This window comes from Nerophis ophidion, linkage group LG01, assembly GCF_033978795.1.
Source record: "Nerophis ophidion isolate RoL-2023_Sa linkage group LG01, RoL_Noph_v1.0, whole genome shotgun sequence".
In the NCBI taxonomy this organism is placed as follows: domain Eukaryota; kingdom Metazoa; phylum Chordata; class Actinopteri; order Syngnathiformes; family Syngnathidae; genus Nerophis; species Nerophis ophidion.
In genome coordinates this window covers 10,962,557-10,970,056 of record NC_084611.1, presented here as the reverse complement: position 1 = coordinate 10,970,056, position 7,500 = coordinate 10,962,557, and the positions used below count along the sequence as shown (strand labels likewise).

The window sequence follows — 7,500 nt, the reverse complement described above, 5'->3', positions numbered from 1 at the left end:
TAAAATGTGCTGCTTCAAAAAGCAAAACTCAATCATGGTGAAATACGGCTAAATAATTCAGTAAGAAAAAAAAATCAGCGCTGAAAAATTCATTGAAAAAAAATAAAATGTAAAAGAAAATTGAGTGCAGATGAGGAGGACGAGCATGCAGATGAACTTCCTTTTCGGTTTCTCACACTTTGATCAGAAATGTTTTGGTTATACAAACCAATTGTTGCAGCAGCTGTCCGGGTGGCTGGTAATTTGATTTATTCGACCTGTCCAAAGATGTATTTGGGGTCATGTGTGCGTATTTAACGTGACGTTGGTTTGGTTGCTGAGTCATGGCCACGACGCCAAGATGCAAGAATCTCCACACTTATTTGATGTCACACACAAAACACAGCACGTCTAAAATAAAATGATGTTCAATTAGCCAGAATCATGAAAAACTAAGTCGTTTTCAGCAGGACTCGAACCTGCGCGGGGAGACCCTAATGGATTTCTAGTCCATCGCCTTAACCACTCGGCCACGACAACTTGATATCAGTTGTATTTTAAGATGTGTAGTGAAGCCTTCATTAAAATAAACAACAACCAACCTCCCATTTTTCCCCTGTTGAATTTATTACATAAAATAACATAAAATTGTAATACTACACAATTTCAGACTGACATCTCGTCGGCAGAGCTGGAGGCTTTGTTTAAGATGTGTAGTGAAGCTACTTTTGATGAAATTGTAATAAGACAACATTTCAGAGTTATGAAAGGAAAAATACATCATTTGAAGAATTATTTACTAAAACATTTTTAATCTTACAAAAAAAATTGCAAATGTGACCATGATAATGTTTTTATATTACAAGTATTTTTAATTCTACTGACCTCCTGAACAAAAACCGTTGCAATGTTAAATAAATAAAGTTGTGTTACATTCAAAAGTCAGGATCCATCAGATAAACAATAAACACCATCAGATGTGACTTTTTATCTCCTCACTCTGCTTTTAATCCAACACAGTCTCTGTTTTTACCCGAGGAAACACTGGAAAGTTTTGTCCTGGTTCATGCTGAGAGCTGGCCTTTTTTTCTCCTATGAACCCCAAAACAAGTCCTTTAGATTCAATTCCAAACAATTATTTTGGAGAATATCTGATAGTTCTTTGAGAGGGGAGATTTTAAATGTCTTTCCTGCTGATTTTAAAACTGCAGTAATGACAACCCTAATAAAGAAGACACATTTTAATAATTCCACACTCGTATCAAACTTACCTTTTGTTTAACAGATCAGAAAAACTTTTATGTTTGTTCTCCTTCTAAAGGAAACATAGCTGACACTGTCAGCAGGATTCGAAATTGCACGGACAGACCCCAACGCACTTCTAGTCCATCGCCTTAACCGCTCGGCCACGACAACCCAAGAGCATCTCTCTGCTAACCTTTGGATCCCCCGAAACATCTGACCAGGGAGGTATCCGTAGTAGTACAGTAGCTGGCTACGCTTCACCCTTTCTCTGAGGCGGATCCCAGACATCCTGCAGAGGAAACTCCTTTCTGCTGCTTGTACTCGCAACCTTGTCCTTTCAGTCACTACTCAAAGTTCATGACCATAGATGAGGGTACGAACGTAGACCCACCTGTATATCGAGAGCTTCGCCTTATGGCTCAGCTCTTTCTTCACCACAAAAGACCAGTGCAGTGACTGCATTACTGCAGATGCCGCACCAATCCCTCTGTCAATCTCTCATCATTTCTTCCCTCAGTTGTGAACAAGACTACGAGATACTTGAACTTCTCTACTTGAGGCAGAACTTCACTCCCGACCCGAGGGGTGCGGCCCAACTGAAGAATGACGTTCAATTAGTCAGAATCATGAAACACTTAAGTCATTGTCAGGAGGATTTGAACCTGCGCACCATCTTTCTGCTAATCGGCACGGTAGGAGGCTTTATTTAAGATGTGTCCTAAAGCTGTCCTAATATTTAAATTTTTTCCAACTTTCGATCCCACGTCTGCGACAGACTGGCAGCTCGTCGGCAGGGTTGGAGACTTTATATAAGATGTGTAGTAAAGCCTTCTTTTGTTGAGCTGTCTTAATATTTTATCAAAAGACTGCAACTCCCCCTCAGGATATAGTTGGAGAATATCAAAGGAGTTTGGTTCCAGAGTCTATGCTTTTCTCAGCATCGGTCTTTTGAAAAATGAAGGAAGTGTAAATTAAAATGAATTCAGCGAATTGGTGGTTTGATTTTTGGGACCTGTCCAAAGATGTCTTTGGGGTTTTGTGTGCGTGATCAACGTGGCGTTGGTTTGGCTTTCCTTGATGAGTCATGGTCGCCTTCGGGCCGAGCTCTTTCTTCACCACAAAAGACTGGTGCAGCGACTGCATCACTGCAGACGCCGCACCAAACCCTCTGTTATATTCTTCCCTCACTCGTGAAAAAGGCTACGAGATACTTAAACTCCTCCACTTGAGGCAGAACTTTACTCCCGACCCGAGGAGTGCAGCCCAATTGAAAACTGACGTTCAATTAGTCAAAATCATGAAGAGCTTAAGTAGTTGTCAGCAGGATTCGAACCTAGGCGGGGAGACCCCAATGGATTTTGTAGTCCATCGCCTTAACCACTCAGACACGACAACTTTGGACCATCTTGCTGCTAACATTTTAATCCCACATCTGAGACCGACTGGCAGCTCGTCGGCATGGTAGTTGGCTTTATTTAAAATGTGTCGTAAAGCTGTCCTAATATTTTAATTTGTTTTAACTTTGGATCCCAAATCTGCGACCGACTGGCAGCTCGTCGGCAGGGTTCAAGGCTTTATTGAAGATGTGTAGTGAAGCCTCCTTTTGTTGAGATGTCCTAATATTTTACCAAAAGACTGCAACTCCCCCTCAGGATATAGTTGGAGAATATCAAAGGAGCTTGGTTCCAGAGCCTCTGTCAATCTTGCGTTTTATTCTTCCCTCACTCGTGAACAAGAATACAACATACTTGAACACCTCTACTCGAGGCAGGACTTCACTCCCGACCCGAGGGGTGCCGCCCAATTAAAGAATGACGTGCAATTAGTCAGAATCATGAAAAACTTAGGTTGTTGTCAGCAGGATTTGAACCTGCGCGGGGAGACCCCAACTTTCGACCATTTTATTGCTAATCTTTGGATCCCACGTCTGCGAACAACTGGCAGGTCATCATCAGTGTTGTCAGCTTTATTTAGCATGTGTCGTAAAGCTGTCCTAATATTTTACCAAAAGACTCTGCAACTCTAACTCAGGATATAGTTGGAGAATATTAAAATGGCTCCTGCATCCAGTGATTTTAAAATACAGGGCCCTCAGTGGAAAAAACTTGGACACCATTGTCCCCGGCCACGTCCTCTCGTTCTATAAGGGGGATACCGAGGTGTTCCCAGGCCAGCTGTGAGACGTAGTCCCTCCAACGTGTCCTAGGTATGCCCTGAGGTCTCCTCCCAGCAGCAAATGCCCGAAACACCTAGTACAGAAGTTCAATAACAGAATAATTCAATAACAGGACTCCAACACACAGGCGCCAAGCCGGGCCGCTAATATAAACCCACACCTGCTCACCGCCTATTCCCTGTGGCAACTCCAGCATATAGTAAAGTCCAACCCCTCTCAAGGAGTTCGGTTCCAGATATCTTTGCTTTTTTTTAGCAGCGGTCTTTTGAAAAATGAAGGAAGTGTGAATTCAAATGAATTAAGCGAATAGGTGATTTGATTTATTGGACCTTTCCAAATATGTCTTTGGGGTCTTATGTGCGTGATTAACGTGGCGTTGGTTTGGCTTTCCTTGCTGAGTCATAAACAAGATGGACGAATCTCCACGCATGATCAATTAGTCAGAATCAAGAAAAACTAAGTCCTTGACAAAAGGATTCAAACCTGGCGTGAAGACCCCAATGGATTTCTAGTCCATCGCCTTAACCGCTCGGCCACGACAACTTTACTAAAAAGCAAAGGCAAGAAGCTTGTCACAAACGAAGCGTCAAAATCCCCAATTGTTGTGCCAGGCTTTCTCAGCTGCTGCTTTCGCTGTGAGGGAACAGCGGCTCTACTCTGAGTCCCTCCCGGCTGACCGACCTCCTCACCCTATCTGAGGGTGATCCCAGACATCCTGCGGAGGAAACCAATTTCTGCCGCTGGTATTTGCAACCTTGTCCTTTGAGTCACGACTCCAAGTTCATGACCATAGGTGAGGGTAGGAACGTAGACCGACCTGTATATTGAGAGCTTCGCCTTCTGGCTCAGCTCTTTCTTCACCACAAAAGACCGCTGGAGTGACTGCATTACCAATCCCTCTGTTAATATTGCGTTCTATTCTGCCCTCACTCGTGAACAAGACTACGAGATACTTGAACTCCTCCACTTGAGGCAGAACTTCACTCCCAACACGAGGGGTGCAGCCTAACTGAGGACTGACGTTCAATTAGTCAGAATCATGAAAAGCTTAAGTCGTTGTCAGCAGGATTCGAAACTGCGCGGGGAGACCCCAATGGATTTCAAGTCCATCGCCTTAACCACTCGGCCACGACAACCTGACACGATTCAGTCTGCTAATCGACACGGTAGGAGGCTTTACTTAAGATGTGTCGTAAAGTTGTCCTAATATTAAAACATTTTCTAACTTTGGATCCCACGTCGGCAGGGTTGGAGGCTTTATTTAAGATGTGTAGTGAAGCCTCCTTTTGTTGAGCTGTCCTAGTATTTTACCAAAACACTCTGCAACTCCGTCTCAGGACATAGTTGGAGAATATCAAAGGAGTTTGGGTCCAGGCAACATTAAATGTGAGCATATGCTCACTTAAGTCGGTTACGAAGAGGAACTGCAGTCAGGTGGAGACCCAGATGAGGACGACAAGCATGCAGATTAGCTTCCTTTTTGGTTTCTCACAGTTTGATCATAATTACACACTGCAAGTATATATGCAACAAGTACATTTATAATAGAATACAATAGAATTTAACTGAATGTAATAACATCTAATCATTACGTATTTTGCTAATTTCAAGCAAACATGATGAGTATTAATTTGACAGACATTCACGTTTTCCTTTAACAACAACAACTACTTATCATGGCAGACTTCAACAACAAACAACAAAGTCTAGTTCGGGACAAATGATGATCCAGAAACATATATTTTGTGTGTATATACTGTATTTATAAAAAAGGTACACGTTTTAGAAGCTGAGTGCTAAACAGATCAAGCATTAGTGGAGGTTAATTTGTGCCTTCATTACGAAAGCTTTTTTATTTGACTAAAACTTTTTGCGTAAAATAATTTTTTAAAAAAATTTAGCGTAAAAAAAAATTTGAGTGCTAAAAAACTCCCCAAAAATTAATGTAAAAAAAAAATTCAGGTAGAAAAAATATGTGCCGAAAAAAATCAGTGGAGAAAAAGCAGTGTAAAAAAAAATCTGCGTCAATAAATTTTGTGTAAAAAAATTCAATGCTTAAAAAAAAATCAGTGTCGAAAAATTCAGTGTTAAAAATTCCGTCCTGAAAATTCAGTGTAAAAAATTCAGTACTGAAAAGTTCAGTGTAAAACAAAAAAAGTCAGTGTCATAAAATGTGCTGCTTCAAAAAGCAAAACTCAATCATGGTGAAATAAGGCTAAATAATTCAGTAAGAAAAAAAAAATCAGCGCTGAAAAATTCATTGAAAAAAAATAAAATGTAAAAGAAAATTGAGTGCAGATGAGGAGGAGGAGCATGCAGATGAACTTCCTTTTCGGTTTCTTACACTTTGATCAGAAATCTTTTGGTTATGTAAAACCAATTGTTGCAGCAGCTGTCCGGGTGGCTGGTAATTTGATTTATTCGACCTGTCCAAAGATGTATTTGGGGTCATGTGTGCGTATTTAACGTGGCGTTGGTTTGGTTGCTGAGTCATGGCCGCGATGCCAAGATGCAAGAATCTCCACACTTATTTGATGCGTGTCGTGGTCACACACAAAACACAGCCCGACTAATAAAAATTATGACCAATTAGTCAGAATCATGAAAGATTAAGTCGTTGTCAGCAGGATTCGAACCTGCGCGGGGAGACCCCAATGGATTTCTAGTCCATCGCCTTAACCACTCGGCCACGACAACTTGATATCAGTTGTATTTTAAGATGTGTAGTGAAGCTTTCATTAAAATAAACAACAACCAACCTCCCATTTTTCCTCTGATGAATTTATTACATAAAATAACATAAAATTGTAATACTACACAATTTCAGACTGACATCTCGTCGGCAGAGCTGGAGGCTTTGTTTAAGATGTGTAGTGAAGCTCTTTTTGATGAAATAGTAATAAGACAACATTTCAGAGTTATGAAAGGAAAAACAAATCATTTTAAGAATAATTTACGAAAACATTTTTAATCTTACAAAAAAAATTGCAAATGTGACCATGATAATGTTTCTATATTACAAGTATTTTTAATTCTACAGACCTCCTGAACAAAAACCGTTGCAATGTTAAATAAATAAAGTTGTGTTACATTCAAAAGTTGGACGTGACGCGGTCGTCAGGATCCATCAGATAAACAATAAACACCATCAGATGTGACTTTTTATCTCCTCACTCTGCTTTTAATCCAACACAGTCTCTGTTTTTACCCGAGGAAACACTGGAAAGTTTTGTCCTGGTTCATGCTGAGAGCTGGCCTTTTTTTCTTCTCCTACGAAACCCAAAACAAATCCTTTATATCCAGTTCCAAACAATTATTTGGGAGAATATTTGATAGTTCTTTGAGAGGGGAGATCTGAAATGTATTTCCTGCTGATTTTAAAACTGCAGTAATGAGAGCCCTGCTAAAGAAGACACATTTTAATGATTCCACCCTTGTATCAAACGTACCTTTTGTTTAACATATCAGAAAAACTTGCATGTTTGTTCTCCTTTAAAATGCAACATATCTGACATTCTCGGCAGGATTCGAACATGCGCAGGGAGACCCCAATGGATTTCCAGTCCATCGCCTTAACCGCTCGGCCACGACAACCCAACAGCATCTCTCTGCTAACGTTTGGATCCAACGAAACATCTGACCAGGGAAGTATCCGTAGTAGTACAGTAGCTGGCTCCGCTTCACCCTATCTCTGAGGCGGATCCCAGACATCCTGCAGAGAAAACTCCTTTCTGCTGCTTGTATTTGCAACCTTGTCCTTTCAGTCACTACTCAAAGTTCATGACCATAGATGAGGGTACGAACGTAGACCCACCTGTATATCGAGAGCTTCGCCTTATGGCTCAGCTCTTTCTTCACCACAAAAGACCACTGCATTACTGCAGATGCCGCACCAATCCCTCTGTCAATCTCTCATCTTTTCTTCCCTCACTTGTGAACAAGACTACGAGATACTTGAACTTCTCTACTTGAGGCAGAACTTCACTCCCAACCTGAGGGGTGCAGCCCAACTGAAGAATGACGTTCAATTAGTCAGAATCATGAAACACTTAAGTCGTTGTCAGGAGGATTCGAACCTGCGCACCATCTTTCTGCTAATC

General features: G+C 41.1%; 5 non-coding genes across 5 annotated transcripts; all 5 read right to left on the bottom strand.

The window, feature by feature from the left end:
• Positions 1-437: 437 nt before the first annotated feature.
• On the bottom strand, positions 438-519 carry trnas-aga (transfer RNA serine (anticodon AGA)). The gene has a single exon. It is a non-coding gene; the product is annotated as a tRNA-Ser (tRNA).
• A 2,017-nt stretch (positions 520-2,536) lies between these two features.
• Positions 2,537-2,619, bottom strand: trnac-aca (transfer RNA cysteine (anticodon ACA)). Its single transcript has one exon. It is a non-coding gene; the product is annotated as a tRNA-Cys (tRNA).
• Positions 2,620-4,454: 1,835 nt separating this feature from the next.
• Positions 4,455-4,536, bottom strand: trnas-uga (transfer RNA serine (anticodon UGA)). Its single transcript has one exon. It is a non-coding gene; the product is annotated as a tRNA-Ser (tRNA).
• A 1,479-nt stretch (positions 4,537-6,015) lies between these two features.
• On the bottom strand, positions 6,016-6,097 carry trnas-aga (transfer RNA serine (anticodon AGA)). The gene has a single exon. It is a non-coding gene; the product is annotated as a tRNA-Ser (tRNA).
• Positions 6,098-6,912: 815 nt separating this feature from the next.
• Positions 6,913-6,994, bottom strand: trnas-gga (transfer RNA serine (anticodon GGA)). Its single transcript has one exon. It is a non-coding gene; the product is annotated as a tRNA-Ser (tRNA).
• Positions 6,995-7,500: the final 506 nt, after the last annotated feature.